This window comes from Triturus cristatus, chromosome 7 (assembly GCF_964204655.1).
Source record: "Triturus cristatus chromosome 7, aTriCri1.1, whole genome shotgun sequence".
Lineage (NCBI taxonomy): Eukaryota > Metazoa > Chordata > Amphibia > Caudata > Salamandridae > Triturus > Triturus cristatus.
In genome coordinates, this window is record NC_140590.1 from 30453173 (window position 1) to 30472778 (window position 19606).

Sequence of the window (19606 nt, forward strand, 5' to 3'; positions counted from 1 at the left end):
TTGAAAAATACTGACGTCGAATCCTTCCAGTGGGGAAGTGAGATCTTACTATTGATTCCTTCAACGTTCTGTGATAAAATCTTTAGTTGTTGGTGGGGTGTGGGGCCAAGAGCGGTACTTTCAGCAGGAATAAAGTTATTGTTTGGTGAGTTAGTTGATGTTTGCAAAATTGGATGCATAGAAGTAACACTGCTCATCTCATCTTGAATTAAGATAGAGAATCTAATTGCGCTTGCACAATATTGGAGGCTATTCTCTTTATGATATGAGGCGTTGCGAGGGAGCAAGATGACAGAGAGGCTGTCTATGATGTTGGGACTAGGGGTAGTAGTAAATGGGTCAGGGCGTTGTGGAGCTGGATTCTGCAGTCAGTCATTGTCCTCAAGCGTGGAGGCACCTACTGAGCGAGCTGATTGTTGTAAGATTGGCGTCTTGTCAAACTTGTGTATTGGAGTGTGCCTAAATTGGATAGAGGACCCATCAGGGGGGTAGGTGCGAAATTCCAGGGCGAGGAGGTTTTCCGCCAGCTCCGTTCTCTTGAGGTTGACCTCAATACAATCTAATAGGCTTGTTGGCGAGGTACGCCTCTATGCCCTGGAAATGTCATCGCTGATTACAGATCGACAGCCCCTGACATGGCGGATCCAGTGGATCACGTTATTGATCAGAGTCTTCACTTTCAAGAGCATTTTTTATGTTGATTTTTGGAACATTAGTCAAATATATTTTCTTGGCTTGCAATGGGCGTGTGATACCTGACGTGTCTAAACAGGGCAACAGGTTTTGGCCGCCGTGAGAAGGAGGCTGGGCACTACATAGGGGTGTGGCCCTATGATCACTTGGGGGGTCTTGTATGACAGCTAAGTTCCTATGCCTATATTGTGCGATTTTAATGGGATTGCTTGTTCTCCTTTCTACGGGGTCGGATGAAAATTGACTTCGTACGTGGTTAGCAGGGGTAGGAAAGTAATGCGTGATAGTGTAGTGTAGTTCCTATTTCCCTTATAGGCTCTGCACATTAGAATAATATACACTATAGTTTTTGCATAGGACTAAGGTCAGTCTGCCCCTATCGAGTACATTAACCTTAATTACTTGTGTATGCCAGCTAACTCAGAGGTCACTAGAAACTTCTCGAATAAACAAGAAGGGAAACTGACAACTGCATAAACATGACAACTTCTCAGAATCGTGGAAACAATAGATAACAATTTCACTCAGTCAATCATGCATGCTTAGTTTCTCCAGAGTTACACAGTAATAGATAGACTGGCGTTTCAATAAAAGGGGTTTATTGAACAGTCTTGTTTCTTGTGTAAGAGATATGAGCTGTTACAATCATTAGACAGTAAGCAAGATATAATACGCACAGCGTAAGCAGTAAGAAGAAATAATACTGCAATAGCATTGTCTTTTAGCTATGACATATAATCATATATACATACATAAATACCACAGGCTAAAACGTGAATACTCATCTGATGCTTCTAAATAGTTCTACCCCATTGTACCTAACCTAAGTGTAGTACGAGGTAGGAAGTAGGTGCTGTTTTCTATAGTATGGTATATACTAAGCTTAGTATGCCAAGAGTCCCTCTAGGTTCTAGTCAGCTCCATACCTTAGAATGAGAGAGGTGGAAATCTCTATCCGGGTCTCAAACTCTAACACCCCGCAAAAGAAGTCAGAACACTGGAAGCTTGATTCTCTGCGAGCAGGGATGACAGCGTCTGGTTTGTGCATCAGGCCGGGGTATGGTCTCTTCCGAACTTGTCGTAGTGAACCGTGCAGTCAAGTCGTGCTGAGTCGTGCCGTGGTTTGCCATGGTAAGGGAAGGTAAATTTATACCTGGAAGGTGCTTAGGAATGCTAGCATAGACGAAAAGTCGGGCAGAGGAAGACGTCATGGATGAAGCCCTAAGGAATAGTAGTTCATGCATAATGCAGTGAATGCTAAGAGAATGAACAGAAATATATATACACATATGTAATGAAATGGACCAGTTTTACAGAAAGGAAAACAAATTCCAGAGCTATTTCAGGACATGATTACATAAATGTGAAAAAAGGTGACAATGTGTCCCTGGAAGCGTTTCAAAGAAGTGTGTTCTCTATGAATAGTTCTACTGTAAGCAGAGCTTTTAGCCATAAAAGAAAAAAGTCAATATTCACAAAAGTGCAATCTTAGGAAAGTTCCAATTTTAGTCTTTTTGTTCTGAAAAAATGAAGGCCGAATTCATAGATTATATGATACACTGTGAGCCAAATCAAAAGTTATTTGAAGATGCTGGGGAAAACATGAAATCCTCTAATCCTGTAGACAAAAAGTCGTCTATTGTTGTCGGTGATAGGTCGATTACCTTGTTTTGAAGACTAACTGCACATAGATGTGATGCATTGTCAGTAGCAGTGTTCGTTGATACCTGTGTGCCTGTTGACCCATCTCGTACCTCAGCAGTAGCATGTTGCATCTGTGAGATCTCAATGAATGCTGTCATCAGGTTTGATAGCCTCTGGGGACAACACAGAGCATGGGCCGTTATCGGGTCCAGCAGAGTATCGATATCCTTTGGCACGACTGATGGGATTGTTAGATAGATGTCTAGCATCCATTCTTCACCACAAGGCAGGCAGCGTAGAACAGGTAAGATGGAATCTTGCCAGATTGGTCTGAACGACAGAAACCATGTGGTATTTAGTTCTTGTAGACGAGGTAAACCCAATAGTTGCACTATGCACTCACAACACTTCCTTTCCAGGAGAGCATTCTCCACGGTGCTGGGAGTGACGCTGGTGGATTGGCTTGCCATAGCGTAGCAGAAGGAATAAAAACAGGATTTTTGCAATGAGTGCTAGAATTAGCGGCAGACCACCAAACACCGAGTGCATGAAGTTTGGAATGAATCCGAGGACTGCTTGAAAAGGTATTAACAGTCCCGAACATAGGGTCTTAAATACATGCACAATACCGCTCGTATAAGACATGTTTAAGATACGTCCCAACATTTCTGTGAAATGTGTAGGGCAATTTGTCCTTAACAGAGCCTGTATCTCAGCCCAAGTCCTTGCAACTTGTAGATCATAGGTTTCTTTGGCCGAGGTCAAAGGCACGGTTTGTTGTAAAAGAATGGCTTTTATTCTGCTTAAAGTATCAATTTGTATAGAAGAGATGTTCAGTGAGGGCCATAAAGGCAACTCCCTGACTGTGTCTACTTGGGGGAACAAGACTTGCATATAGCAAGTGACCCTGGAAGTAGCCGTTACTAGATATTGGATACCTGGCAACATGCCACAACAGCTCTGATCATTCAACATGAGGTAACTCCCATTTGAAAGTTGGCCAAACGTTGGAATAATCACAGCGGCCGGTGAACCTTGCAGGTGGCAGGATAAATTTGCAGTGGAACCGCTATAGGCCCTTTGTAAACTAATATCCCGACATATGAATGAACCGCTCAGTGCATTTCCATAGTGTGTACCGCTAATAAACACTTCACGCCCCCCACTCCAATATCTGTGTGTGTAAGGTAAATCCCAGGATGTACTGATGTATTCTTTACCCAACCTTTCATATTTGCCTACTGGCATTTGTTTAAGGAAATACTGAAAATTGAAAGTTGTAACAGGCAGAGTTATTTGACCATGTGTGATTCATTCGGTAGCTGGTTTTTCTGCTACTTAAATGGCAATTTTTCAAGTTTTTCAATGCTCAGCACTGTATACTTCGCTCCCCTTTGTGCCAACTCGATCTGTTTATCAGTGAGCTTGTAATCAGAAAACAGAGAAGACGTGTTGATGAAACGCCAAAAAACACATAGCCTGCATGCATGTTTTGTAGTGTCCAGCCTAATGACAGTATAGAACGTAATTGAGACTGGCCTTGACGCAGAAGGACCAAATCTTGTTCCACAACGTCTATAGCAGAGGATACAATGTTGCCTAAAGAATATATCTTGGGTGACAGAGTCGTTAACCCATTGTCAACCACAGCGCGAGATTTCTCTAAATTAATACGATCAATTTCTCGTATTCTTTCTGCAGCATCTACTTGGGTAACCATCCATATTTCATTATAAGCAGCATAGATGCCGGCATATGTGAAATGTTTTTGACGCAGTTTTCTTGGACCTAGCAAGAATTCCCTAAGGTCGGCGTCTTCTTTAGTAAAGATAAGTGTTATTTCACATCCTCTAGTGTAGATGTCTTTAGCCAATCTAGGCATAATTTTCCTACACTATATATTGTTACTACCCCCGGATGCTGTCTTTGAACATAGCATGGGCTTGGCCTATTGATTGTTAAACCTTGTGTTTTGTTCAGGAATCTTTCTTGACAGATATTTGTGTCTGTGGGCCAGAGCAACCATTTTTTCCATTCGGAATCTGATCTGTTGGTTTGTAACATAGTATGTACGTCGACCACCCCCTGTGTAGTGTTATTACTTGCAGGTGTAGGTATGGACGGTCTGTTCATGTCTTCGATCTTGGCTAACCCAAGGCAAGACGTTTGTTGGACAGTGCAATTCAAAAACATTATCTGTTGTGGGAAGATGCAGGCTCTAAACAAAGCTTCTATCCCCTGCACTTGCCAATCTTTTGTACCACAGACAGATTTTGTGTCAATTGTGTCTTTCCAAAAGTCAAAATCCTGTCTAGACAGTTGGGCAATAAAGGCTGCAGAATAAATCTGTTTCGTATTAGTTAACATATTTTTCGTTCCTGTTTTATTCACATTTTTAAAGTAAAACATTTCTGGATTGGATATATTATACCCTGAAAAATATGGAAACTTCCTTTCAAACGTTTTTGAGCTACCCCTTGGTGGTGTAGGACAATGTTCCAATTGGTTTTACATAAATACATTTCTAGGTGTTGCAGATTTATGCAAGAAATGATGACTATAGTGGTTGTAACAAAAAAGCTGTTCATAGTCTGTTGAACCCTCTAAGTATTTGTGGTTAGAGAATGCAGCAGACCTTTCTAGATCAGACATCATGTTGTTAACAGTCTCAAAGTCCCAATCATCAGAATAGGTACTGGAGGTAATAAAGTAACTTAATGATATTTTGAATAATGTGTGGAATCTTCAAAAGTTCAGACGGACCGAATATGTCATAATCCGTTTTGTCCCAAACTATACCATCTTGTATAGGAACGGCTGTGATGTTCACTGTTGACAAGTCTCTTGCTTCACGATGGGATGATTTGTGTGGTTTCAAAAGTATGTTCACATTTTTACTTCCTGTGTCCAAATGAATATATCTTCCATCTATCAACATGCTCAGAGTTATTACTAAAGCTAGCCAAAGCAGAAAGAAAAATATTACAGAAATAATCCATAGTTCAATCCTTGGTGAAACCAGATAAGTCTTTTTCACGTGTTGAAAAAAGTCTTGTGTTTGTTCTTTGAAAGTTTTTTTCGCTGGCGTCATTTCAGGCTCGCTGGGATCCTCCGAAAACGTATCAAAGTTAATGAATTAGCCAGAAGCAGTTCTGTCAATGGTTGGAATTGAATACGGATTTGTTGAAATCGCTGGAACCAGTGGATCACTTTTTATGTTGGTGTAGACAGGTGTATCAGGACAAACTGTTATTTGGGTTTCAAGAGGAAGGAGTTCCATAGCATTGTGGCTTCTTTTAGTCTTTCAGTTTGAACCTCTTGGATAGTAGCTAGAGGAGTGTGTCTGCTACTTGGTCGGAGTCCACATGGCCTACTGCTTAGTATCGGCCACATAGTGTGGTTTGATGTGGTCGATTGACACAAATCTTTTCTCCTTTTTACCAGCAAGGGGCGGCAGAAGTACTGTTCTTGATCCGTGGATTCCTAGGACAGGTACTGGTTGTCTGTAAGAAGGCCCAAATTCCTTCTTGTCCGTGATCTTCTCTCTGACTAGATCCCCGAGCTTTGGGATCCAGACAGGCCTTGCTGGGACGGCTGAATTATCCCCAGTGGTGGTTGGCTTCAGGAACACGTTGCTTTGTTTCGATCTTAGTTCATTTAAGTCCTGTAAAACAGCCAAACGATCTTTGATATCAAATGGTTTATTTTCCACCACTGTGCCTTTACATTCGAGATCATGAACCCACATTCTTGTCCCACATAGGAGCTCATCTGGAGTGACCCTCCTAGGGAACTTCTTGGCAAATTGTTTAATGAGCGTTGGACCCCATAAAGATGTTTAACCCACCCATTATCCGTACCTAATGCCCTAGCTGTTATAGACCACTTTATGCCTGGTTTTACCTTTCCACAACCAAATTTCCCTCAGGATGGAATGGAGAGGAGTACCGCAATGCAACGCCCAAACTGGCTATGGCTTCTTTGCAAGCCCGAGAGCTAAACGCAGGTCCCTGGTCAGAGTGTATCGTGCCTATCGTGTATGTCCCGATAAGGACACGCAAATCTTTTATAACAGTTCGAGCGTCAGCCGAGCGCTGAGGCCACATCCATAGGAACCTTGACTTAGTGTTTGTGGGATTGCATTCGTCCAAGAGGGCGCCTGCACGTAGATAGTCTAATGCTGTCTAACAATGGTGTCTGTACTTGGCAGGCTACTTCGTAGTCTGGTGTCTGGTGGCGTTCTGTACTGCGATCTCTATTGCAGTCTATGCAATTATTGATGAAGATGTGAATAATTGTATTCATTCCAGGCCACCAGTACATCTCTTCTAATGTCAAGATTGTTTTAGAGATCCCCTGATTTGACAGACCCTCTCCAAGATGTGCTTCATAAATCAAAGCGGCTCTACGTTCCATGTTTGGAATTACCCTATCCCCCACTCCAGGGATTCGAGCAAATGGAATGTTGTTCGCATCAATTATATAAGAGTATTTGAGTGGAAATGTTTTAGGTAACGCTGTACCACTGCCTTTGCTTGAAGCATTGACAGCCAACAATATCTCACTGTCTATTTTTGAACAAGTGATCGCAGCTACGGAAGCCGTTTGCACAGCCCCCTTCGCGGCTTCGTCAGCCAATGAATTCCCTGCAATATGAACGCCATCACGTTGATGACTCAGCGTGTCTATCACATGAGTGTTTTGTAGTCCATTTCGCAACTGAACTACTTGTTCCCAAAGTGTTTTATGCTTGATTGTGTCACCTTTTGCATCTTTGAAACCATTTTGAAGCCAATTCTGTAAATATTCATTGTATGATTGTACACAGTAAAAAGAATCGCACACTATAAGTGTGTGGAATTCACGATCCGTATTTTCAAGTGCCAATTTGAATGCTTGTAGTTCAGCTCGCTGAGTTGTACAATCTCGTAGAGATTGTGTTTTAGTGACCATCGGTCGGAATTTACCATTGCGCATACGGCCTTTAACGATCGCGCAGGCTGCACTGTAAGCTTGCTTACTCCCTGTATCGGGTTGTGCTGATCCGTCAGTATAAATTATGAATTCATACTGGTCAAGAGGGAGAATCTCAATAGGCAGAGGACACTCGTTTTCGTATTGCAGGAATGCTTGTGTTTTTAAATAAGGATCAAAAACATATTCAACATCTGTTGCAGCAAGAGAATTAACCCATTGTATCCATCTTGGATGTAAAGCTTTTGCATTCGGAATGCTTGCTTTTGTAACTGCCTCTAAGGCTGGCACCAGAGTCACGACAATAATGCGTTTCCCCTGAGCTAGAGCTCTTTCTTTTGCTACAGCGGTTTGAACTGCTGTCAGAATTTTTTCTGTCGAAGTGAATCGCATTTCCGCTTGTGTATACAAATGTGATTTGTATGCAATTGGTACTTTTTCACCTTCATTAAAAGTTAAGTAGGTTAATCCGCATTGACCTGAAATTATTCGGCTCACTAAATTACGTGTATTTACGCGTGTTTGTAAGTGATTTGTTGCTATCAAGTCAGCTTGTAGTGAACGCAAGATTTCTGTGTGTTCCTGTGTCCAATCTTTGATTTTGAAATCAGGTTTGATTAGTTCGTAGAGAGGTTTAACCCTTTCTGCGTAATTTAGAATATAAGTTCTTCCAAAATTCAGGAAACCTAGAATCGACTGTAAGCTTTTCAGCGTTTTTGGAGATTGGAGCAGCGCATACTTTTCTAAAAAGTTTGCTGCCAGGCTTTTGCCTTCACTTGAAAGTTCATATCCTAGGAAAAGGACATTGAGGTGGGCAATTCTTGATTTCTTAAAGTTGAATTTATTGCCCTCAGAGGCGAAGCCCAGCATAATGGTGTTCACCCTGTTCAAGTGCCTATCCAGGTCATCGTCTGTCAGATAGATATCATCGACATATGACAATGCCTCGTCATCATAATTTGTAGTAACTCTGTTACTCTTGCTAAGAATAACCCCGGGCTGTTCTAGAACCCTTGTGGGGGTCGACAGAATTGATGCTGGGTCCCCATTATTGAGAAAGCTGTCAAGTACCTACTTTCAGGTGCTATGTTTTGACAAAAGAAACCATTTGAAATATCCAATGTGGTTTTATATTTTTTACGCACAATGTTATTCATTAATGCTGTACTGTGTGCATTTTGCACGGCAAATGTTTTAGAACAAGTGTTTAGGTGTCTGTAATACAAAACTAGACAATATGTGTTGTCTGGTTTGGAGACAGGAAACAAAAGGATTTTTTATTGATGAGGTGCATGTTTCAATCACCCCTTGGTATTCAAGTTGATCTAGGATCTTCCTGACCTTTTTTTTTAGCTTCTTGCTTAATTGGGTACTGCCTTTGTGCAGTAGGTTGACATTTTAATTGGATTTTATGGTTAGATGAGTCCTCATCCCATCCTACATGATTTTTGTATAATGCTGGGGCCTGGGCTACTGCCCATTTCCTGGCATAAGTATATTTTAAATGTATAGGAATATGGTTGGAGTAGGCTGGTATAATGATGTCTTCGCCATGTGGGCACTCCCTGACATATTCTGGGGGCCAGTCTTTTTCTGCTAGAAGTATGTCATAACCCCTTGAAAGTTTTCCCAAAAGAGTGCTTTCACTTTTCTTGGTATGTCTCCCTCCATCCGGACTGTTATCTCATATAACTTTTGTGGAGAACTAACCCTGGTGTCTACAATTTCAACTGTTATGTTCTCATTCAAGTCCACTGTCTCCAGAAGTTCCTTCAGGTTCTGGCGAGCTATTGTTACTTCTGCTGCACTGTCCATCATTGTCTGAGTCCATTCTCCGTTCTTGATTTGTGTCCTCAGGATTTTCGGCATGTCTGAACTTCAGACCTGCTACCTTTTTCTTGTGGAATTGAGGTTTTGGTTTGTTTTTCTGAACGTGTTGATCGTCTCTGGACTTCACACGTTCTTCTTTGTGATCTGACCGTCCTCTTCTTTCGGATGTCTGTGAAGTTTTCTGAAAGGTACGAGAGGAACGTGTATCAGTATCTTGATACCTCTCAGGTTTTTTCACATTATCCCTATTCCTGAGGTTATACCTGCTATCAGAGTGCTCCTTTTGAGGAGATCTACCTCGGGATTGAGAACGTTTCTCTTTTGAATGTTGTTTTTGTTTTCCCACTTGTTTTTAGAAGATGTAGGATTGTGATAATAGAGTCTTTTTCAGGATGCTCTGACAGTTGTGGTTTCATGTTGATGTTCTTTTACATCAAATTCCCTTAATATTTGGCAGATCGCCACAGATGCTGCCTCCCCTTTACTATTAGATAATATTATTGTTGAGACCTGGTCGAAGTTTTTCAGTAATTTCATACCTAAGTTCAGAGCAGGTTCTGCCCCGTATTCATTTTGAATTTGTTTCAAGACATCCGGTATTATCGCAATAGACGGAACACCATGTGTTTTAGTATAGATGGCAGCATAGACTGTGCCCCAAGAGGTGCAGTCTTCCAGATGTGGTGTGATCCCCATTGGTAAACAGATTGTTAGGATTCTGTGTTTCTCATAAGGGCTAGTATTAGGAAATACTGCTTCGATTTGAGTAATTTTTTGAGCTATCCAGAATGGAATTTGTTCACGTTCTGTGGGCATTTTAGCCATGACTACGTGTAACATCAGTGGAGTAATTTTTAGTGTATTCCCCTGATGAGGGGTTTGATTTGGAATGGTTAATGGTGGTTGGACTGTTAAAGTCCGCATGATATAATGTACTAACTGTCTGTACATTTTTATCAACTCTTTGATTTGAGTGAGTAATTCATCGCCTGACATTCCTTCAATGTCAGGATGTGGTGTGTAGCCGGCTAAAAATCGGCCATGTTGCTCCTGGTCTACGTAGTGGATCGAGCCTGGTAATGTGATTGTAATATTTTAGGGCGCCTTTAAACCAGAGCTCATGCTCCCAGTACGTGAGTGGAAATTCAACATCCTCGAAGGGAATGTACTCCTCAGGTGGTTCATCTTCTTTGAAGAAGTGAAACATTTTGTTACTGGATTTGATTCTGGGAATGTAATCCACACATAGAATACCTCTGTCTGAAAAGATCCATGTGCCTCTATCACAAAAACGGCTCTACCACTGCTTGGTGTTAGGCCATGTTTTATAAGTTTTAGAGTGATGGCTCTCCTTAAATTTGGATGGATGTTTATAACACCCTCATCGGTTTCATTTAAACCTGTAGTATTAAAACGTGTTGCGACTTGGTCAGATGCAGTCTCTGTATCAGACATTTTTGTTTAATGAAAATTGTTGAACAAGTTTCAAGGGAACAAAGATAAGGTGCACAATATTTTGGAACACTGTATCCTTCAACGTTGAACAAACCAAACAGCTAATACATAGGATTGTCATCCTACTCAGCTATGGCGGATATTATCCCTACCCACTCCAGACGTCTTATGGAGTATTATGAGTAGGGGTCTCTGAGAAAAGCATGACTGAGTTACTTCAGTATCAAGCGTTATATTAGTGCCTTACCAAACCGTTGGGCGCCATGCAGTGTAGGTCCTATTTGTCATATCGACTCTGCGCATTAGATTAATATACACTGAGGGCCCGATTCACAGAACTAATTTAAGACAAAATCTTAAACTTACTACTCTTGGAATTCGCAGAAGGCATTTAGTAGTAGTAAAGTTAGGATTTTGTCTTAAGCCTGTCTTAAGTCTGTTTTAAGTCTGTCTTAAGTCTGTCTTAAGTCTGTCCTAAGTTTGTCTGAAGTTTGTCTTAAGACTGTCTTAAGTCTGTCTTAAGTCTGTCTTAATACAAACTCCTAACTTTACTACTACTAAATGCCATCTGTGAATACCAAAAGTAGTAGGACAGACTTAAGACAGACTTAAGACAAACTTTAGACAGACTTAAAACAGACTTAAGAGAAACTTAAGACAAACTTAGGACAGACTTAAGACAGACTTAAGACAAAATTCTTAGATGTCAACACTCAGAACTTACCATAGATGATGATAAAGATCAAGTTGGACACTTGGCATAGAGCTAAGATCCGAAAAATTGCAGGACTATGCCATAGAGACGGTAACACGGAGTAAAGGTTGTGCGTCCCTGAGAGCTGAATTGAAATCACTAAACAGTCCGTTTTCCTTTGCTGGTCCTTCTAAAACAGAGGTCTTCAAACTTTTGGATGCCGAGACCCCCCCTGTCAACATTTTGAGGCGTAAGGACCCCCTCTTGACAAAAATGTCTAAACCTGTTGACTAAATTGCGTGGGATGAAAATGTAAATAAGGTTATGTGATGCCGCGTATTTTGTGATAGCATTGCTTCATTATTTTGATATTTGTTACACACAGTAACACTGAGGAAAGATTTCACCTAATCAGTACCCATTTATAACTAAAATACAGCAATTATCATCAGAAAGATTTCAAGTCAACCTTTGTGAAGGGCCTTCCACTCTGCAGCAATACGTGCTGCCACATTAGAAGCTCACTAGGCCCTGACCGGAAGAGTTTTGTGTAGAGTTAAGCATTTTACCCATGCAGCTTTCCTCTCACCCCCTCCCTTCCATCCCTCTCTCCTCTCCTAACACCGGATCCCTCTCTCACTTTGCAGGTCATTTTCTTTCACCCCTTTTTACAACTTCTGAACTCTCCCCATTCAACCTCTCACTTCACCTTTAATCACCTCTTGCCATTCTGTCCTTTCACTGCCCTCATCTCTAACAGTCTCCAACATTTATCTCATGGCCTCTTTGGCCCTGTCACCTCCCGTGCCCCTCAGCACTTCTCATTCACCTCGTCTCTTCATTCAAATTTTTGTCTATTTGTATCTTACACCTCTCCAGTCCCCCCATTCCTCTTTCACATCTCCCCTTTGTTCTAACAGAAGCCCTCACCTTTGGATCACACTCACTTCTTGCGTGTCCACACTTCTCTTCGGCAATTCACATTTCTCCTCATCCCTGACCTCTTCAATCAAATTCTCTCACTCCCTTGCTGTCCTCTCTCATTTTGGGTGCGGATGCAAGTTCAGAATGGGATGAACGAATGTATGATTACTGATGGGCTTGTTTGAGTGAGTTGCATATTGAGTAGTGAGGGGGACAGGTGAGTGAAGTGTCACATGAGTGCAGGATGAGTAGTGTACTCGTGTGACTGCAGGTTGAGGTTTAGTGTGAGCAGGACAAGTGCATTTTGAGAGCAGAGTGATCACTGTGAGTGCAGGGTGAGCGGGTGAATGGTGCAAGTGCATGGTGATCAGTGTGAGTGCATTGTGATCGCTGTGAGTTCAAGGTGAGCGGGTGAATGGTGCAAGTGCATGGTGATCAGTGTGAGTGCATTGTGATCACTGTGAGTGCAAGGTGAGCGGGTGAATGGTGCAAGTGCATGGTGATCAGTGTGAGTGCATTGTGATCACTGTGAGTGCAGGGTGAGCGGGTGAATGGTGCAAGTGCATGGTGATCAGTGTGAGTGCATTGTGATCACTGTGAGTGCAAGGTGAGCGGGTGAATGGTGCAAGTGCATGGTGATCAGTGTGAGTGCATTGTGATCGCTGTGAGTGCAAGGTGAGCGGGTGAATGGTGCAAGTGCATTGTGATCACTGTGAGTGCAGGGTGAGCGGGTGAATGGTGCAAGTGCATGGTGATCAGTGTGAGTGCATTGTGATCACTGTGAGTGCAGGGTGAGCGGGTGAATGGTGCAAGTGCATGGTGATCAGTGTGAGTGCATTGTGATCGCTGTGAGTGCAAGGTGAGCGGGTGAATGGTGCAAGTGCATGGTGATCAGTGTGAGTGCATTGTGATCACTGTGAGTGCAGGGTGAGCGTGACAATGAAGGGCGAGAATGAGGAAGGAGTTGTCTGAATGCAGGGTGCATTCCCAGACCCATGAAGTAACTCAGCATGTTATTGACGGGGCGTAGACTTTAAGATCTAAGTTAAACTATTGCGGCATTAATCGGGGATCGAGGGTGAAGGAAATAAATAATGTGCTGATCCTGCAACAAACTTCCAGTCCTATGGTTAGGGTTGCCAGCAGATTATTTTGGTGGCCCAGTCGGTACAAAAAAAACCAGTCACCTAAAGCGGTATTTTCAGCGCTTATCTGTGCATACTTCCCAGGGCCGGCTTTAGTGCTGGTGGTGCCCTGTGCGACCATGTTTGTTGGTGCCCCCCACAATGACCACCCCCACCACGGATTCTCTCACTAGCACCCTTTAACAGTGACCAAGTCTCCATAACCCCACACTCTCAGATGCATTGAATTAGTTATATAGTGCCACTCATACCAGTGTAGGGTGTCCGAGCACTTTGCATCACACACACATTACACAGAGACAATCAATCATGTGTGTAAATCAGTGTATAGGAAATGTTACATAAGCCAAAGGACTGAAAGTGTAGGAGTCACATGTCATCCATACTGGTAGGCAGTATAGTTCAAGAGTGCTTGGTGTGGAGAAGCACAAACTCAGAGTCGAAAAAGAAACAGCATAGTTGGGAGTTTCCTTTAATAATAAGAATTGATTTCTAGCCAAATTAACCCTTTTTGCAACATTAATCAATGGTCTAATAATGTATTCTTTGTAGTGTGCATGCTGTTCTAGGATGAAAGTTAATAGCTCACTATTCTCTATTAGGACTTTAAGTTATAAATTGCAAGTAACAAAAGGATGCCTCTTTTGAAAGCAGTAGCCTGCTGATCTGTTTACATCGTACCCACTCTGTAATCTACTTGGTGCACGTTCTTTGCAGCAGGCATATTAACCCTCTGCACTAACATCACCCAAGTCAAAACCTCAACTATACAACATTCTGATCTCTCTCCAGGAAGATAATTAATCACACAAGTTCTCTTGACATTTATGTGAGGCCTGGTAATTGCCGGGGAAAGAAACGGCAGTGAATGTAAAATCCAAATTTAAGGAATAGACACAGTGGGGACCCAGGGGGTACTGGAACCAGCAAAAAAACCTAAGCCTCTGTAAGCAGTTTACAAAGGCATGTTAAATGGTCTTTAAAGACCTGTGAAAAAACACGGGGGTGCCGGAGATAGGACTCCAGACACTGCCCAGCTGAGCCCCCAGCAGCTCAAGTTTCACTGCAGCAGCCCGGGCTGAGATACAGGCCGGGGGAAGGGGGGGGGGGGGGGGCTGAAGCCCTTGGGCCTCGGCAGAAGTGTGACTGGGAAGGCGCGACCCCCTTTGCATCACTCCACGGCCCCCCTGGGGGTCGCGCCCCACAGTTTGAAGACCCCTGTTCTAAAATGAGAATTGTGAAAGAAGGGAATGGTGTTACCTTTCTATTAACTTGGAGAACTTAATTCATTTCTTAAAAACTTTCATGAGAGTATTATGGTGCCCTAACTATATAGCGCATCGGCTGTCTCTCTACTCTGTTTTATATGCTTTAACTTCATTGACCAATGGTATAATATTAGTAAGATCAGTTTCTTTTACCTCAAATTTATTCTAATACTGTTTACGAGGCTATGATTATTATTATTACAGGGTTGTTGTGATGGTTCAATGATCAATTGGAGCTTACTGTTTACTATGTGCAAGGTAACCTAATGTATGCACGGGTTATACTCAAGCTTTACATTGCAATTTTACTACTGTCTTATTGATCTGTTCTAAGTGCACTGCAGCAGATGTTTGCATTCAGAGTGGGAGGATTCTTGGTTATTTAGGATTGAAGGGAAAATGTCCGCCAAAGTAGGAGCTGCTTCTTGCTAGCTCCGAGGCTCGGGATCCCATTTTTTGGAATATCCCTGCATCAGCCCGGCTTCGCGTGCCCGTAACTGATCTACTCTTGAAGGTGGTTGCGGGGCTTCTGCTGTGACTTACCTCCCCGATCCTCAGGTGCTTCTTTGGTGAGCTGTTCCTGATCTCGGCTGGGACCCCAACTTTTTTCCTGAGCCAGTTTCAGGTAGGAGCGTCTGAAGCTCCGTTATCGATCTGCTGTCACTCCGGGTCAGAGGCTGCGCCTGGGCTCTTCGCGACCCGGATCGTCTCTCACCGCAGACTTCCCTTGTTCTTCAGGAGCTGCTGGAGTACTCCCGGTGCACCTTGTGCATCTCGACATGCGCGTTTACCGAGGCCAGCCGGGAGAGAATCCAACATGGAGCAAACCTCTCATGGGGAACCCAGAGAAGCAAGTGGCACCCAACCGCACAGTGAGTGCAATCAGCGAGAAGCAGGAGACACGACAGCCACCATTTCCCTCCGGCGCAGCACAGCATGGGGAGAAGTGCAGACTACCCAGGAGAGTCCTGTTAAGGCTGTCTCGTGGCTAATATAGCTGCAGCAATACCCGAAACTTGCAAGAGAAATATTTTTAAACTCCAATACTAGACCCTGACGAGATTGAGGAATCCGGCGGTGCCTGACCTTAAAATGGTGCCCGCGGAGGACGCACTTCCTCGGGGTAACTCTGGGCCTTCACTTCAGTTAGCTCTTCCACATTAGCGACGAAACACTTCTGCGGAGCTGCACTGCAGTCTACTGGCAATTTTGAGCATTTACTGTGAAAAGGCTGGATCTGCTGTTTATGGGAACATTTCTGCACGAAAATTGATCTTCTCAGCTGGCCGATCCCACTCAGTGCGGTGCCTGACCCTTAGATGGCACCCGGGACTTAGACCGCGGCAAAATAAAACCAGCAATACAACCATCTGAAATTGCTACAACGTTAAGCTCAATTCATACATTCCCTTTATAATAAACTGGGGGGCTATCTGCCAATTCTCTCAGCCTGAGAACGGCTTATCTTGCAATGTGCCAGTACCAGTTGTAAACTTCATGATGTTCAGCATTAAAGCCCTTAGCGACGACATCCGGACCGGGGCTCCACAAAACTGTCGGTTCCCTCATCCCCCTGCTCTGCCTCTAACAGACAATAATGGGGACCATCTGAATTCGAACTTCCAGGACTCATCCCTCTTGCCTAACCTCAAGATGGACTCCTCAGTGAGACCCTCCTTAATGCTCTTTCTCTCCTGGTCTATAATCATTGGTCATCGTCCTGATCTTGACCTGCCCTCACTCGACCCTGTTCCTACTCACCCACCAGGACATTTTCTCTGAGAATCTGTCCCTAGTCAGTTGAGACCTAGACATTTTGACTGATGTCCGGTGGAGCTACCTCACGAGCTGGACTATGGATTCCCTCCGTGGACATCACCTACCCAGCCGGTCTTTGGACAAACTGTCATGCGTCTCTCCTGACCTTATCCCCCTCCTCCCCCTTCACCCTACCCCTTTCCGCTCTACTCTTCACAGCTTTCCAGCTGTTGACCTTTGCCCTCAACCGCCCTTGCTCATAGTTCCCACCCTGTTTATCCACTGGACTTTCTTCTGTGAATTTTCCCTCGTCAGTTGAGACCTAGCCATTTGACTGATGCCCGATGGAGCTACTTTGTTTAGCTAAAGGGGAGACGGGCTGTGGATTCCCTCCTCGGACGTCACCTACCCAGTTGGTCTTTGGACAGACTTCCTTTCGTCTCTCCTGCCGTCTATTTGTCTCACCTTTTCTTTCCTCTCTCAATGTGTTGCTTATTTTTTGATGTAATGTGTAATTGTTATCATTTTCTGTAACAGTGTGTAACCTAATGTAAAGCGCTCTGATACCTACGGGTCTAGCCATCGCTATATAAAACTCATTAAATACTTATGGTCATTTGCGTGTTCAGGTTTAAATGGAATTGTTGAAGCATACCTTCAGGAGTAGATAGCATGAGAATACAGTTGTAGATTTTTCTAAGCAAACGTTTTCTGTTTTTGACTCTAACTAGCAATGACGAACAGTTCTAATTAGATCCAGCTATTATATTTAATGTCATAGTAATGCTTTATATAATAACTTTAGCACTCTTTAGCTTCAGATTTTGGTCTATGTATGTATTTATATGTAATTAATTCAAGTCTAATTGTTGATCAATTATATGGAGTATACCTGATTGATTCAATATGTCTGGCTAACATGATGCATATCCTTTCTAGTGCTTAGAAAGGCATTACCGCCACAGAAAGGCATGCGGGAATTGCTTGTGGGGCTTGTTGCGGGCCCCCAGGGACTCTGGGGGGTGTGGGGTGCACATGGGGGTACCTATGGTACCCCCCTGCATTTGAATAGACAACGTGGCAGGCACCGTGCAGTGTCATGTTGTGCATTGGAATGTGCGACATGCATTTTTAGCATTGCGGTGGGCGGTGCTTTTAAAACCGCCTGCCGCAATGTTAAATATGCGGGATGCGCATGCCACTGTGGCGGGCGCATCCTAATTGCCCACAAGGGACCCCCGCCCTTATGGTGGGCGGTCCCCCCGCCATCCTAATGATGCTCTTTGTGTGAAGACCTCACAGTCTCTAAATATCTTCGAATCCAGTCCAAACCCATACAGATCTTGGATCGTAACTATCCCAATAGTTTAAAAGGTTGCGTACTATCATCTTTATGGCTCAATCCCAAAGTTAGAATAATGGGGAAAAAACGTTTAGGAGACAATAGGGATAAGCTTGGTATAAACACTATTCAGGATATAACGCAGCAAGATGGATATCCTCATTCCTTCACAACTTTAAAAGACACCCATAGCTTACCAAATTCATATTTTTATTGCCTCTCAAAACTTAGAGCAGCATTAAACTTTGTAAACTGCTTAAAAGATCCAGAGAGTTTTCCTACAGCTAGATTAGCACATATGGGCTAGTAAATTCTAAAATGCTCTTGAAAAAATATGATGAAAAAAACAAAGATTATAGGGATGTTATAGTTAGGTTCAGATTCTACAAACACAACACCATAGAAAGTCAGCAGTTATAGTAAAAAGAGCGACCGATAACTTACACAGGGAGATGTGCTTCAGATAATATCAGAATATTTGCCCATGTTTTCAAGAAAGCATCCATTTTAAAACTTTCCATCATGGCTCTAAAAGCGAGAAAGCCTTTGACAAGATTTCATGTATCTTCCTGCATTCAGTTTTGAGATCTTTTAGCATGGGACATCCAAAAGCCCATATAAAAGTCAGTACCATTAAATCTCTAACTTCAGTCTAACTAGAGGTACCAGAAAAGTCTTCCCTCTATTCTCCCCACTTATTCATACTAGCCATAGAACAACTGGTAATTGATATGCTAAAACTATCAAATCAATGGCATACCTTTTGCTACTTCCACACACAAACTTGCAGCATATGCAGATGATGTCTTAATATTCACAAGAGTGGCCAAATTAGCGATTCCTGTGATTTCATCTTCCATACAATCATATGCTACTGTCTCAGATTGATCACTAAATAAGGACAAAACCCAAAAATGTTCTATCAATGTTTTATGTCAACCTGACGTGATTGGATTGTCCAGTCTTAAATAGCAGGCTAAGCACCTGAAATATCTGGAAATAGAATTAAAAAAAAGCCCAGCTTTAACCAAAGCACACCTAGAAGAAAATAATAAAAACAAAATTAAATCATTAGGAAAACGTGGTACCCAAAATTAATTACGGGTGGGGGGTGTGGAATAGAATGCTTCAAAATAGATAGAATAGTGTCTAAAATGATTTTAAAGAACATCAAAAAGCTAGGATAACCTAAGCTAAACTGAAAATTTGCAATGCTTTTACAACTGCCAAACTACTTTTTTTGTTGAAACAAGCTTGTTAGTGGTTTTGCCCTCCCTCAGACTCTTTACCACAATGGGTGAAATAGAGAAATCTATTATTTACCCATTGTCAGTCCTCATATTACTACCATATTAAGGGGCCCATTAAGATCTCGGGCAGATTGCCAGCGCCCGCATGGCGGTGGTGATCCGCCTGAGATCTGTCCCCGCCCGCCACCCATTCCTCCCACCATATTACTATGGTGGGGGGACCGCGGCGGACGGACAGACCGTCCATCGCTTTTCCACCCGGTCAACAAGTTAACCGGGTGGAAAAGAGTTTAATATCGTGGCGGTGTCTGTGAGACACCGCTAGCCATATTACTATGGGCACGGAAAAATGCCTTTCCGTGACGGCATTGCCGCCACAGAAAGGCATGTGGGAATTGCTTGCAGGCCCCCAGGGACTCTGGGGGGTGTGGGTGCACATGGGGGTACCTATGTACCTTTTCCAGAGGGCCAACAAAAAATACTCTCATGGAATGAGCAGCATGTTAAAACATCTGCGGACCATCCAACCCGACAACTGGCAAGAGCGTAGATCAATAGGGATTTACCAGATGCATCAACATCAAGTGTTGCTGCTCAGCTTGCTCCTGGAGACCCGTTTCCTGCTGCTG

The 19606-nt window shown here is 43.0% G+C and overlaps 1 protein-coding gene across 1 annotated transcript in view; it reads right to left on the reverse strand.

Annotated features, from left to right (window-relative positions):
• The window catches only part of LOC146808733 (uncharacterized), a 415671-nt gene extending 398714 nt beyond the window's left edge, over positions 1-16957 (reverse strand). The window contains exon 1 of the mRNA XM_085615545.1: positions 15171-16957. The gene's annotated coding sequence lies outside the window, so the exon portion shown is untranslated. The remainder of the gene's footprint in view (positions 1-15170) is intronic.
• Positions 16958-19606: the final 2649 nt, after the last annotated feature.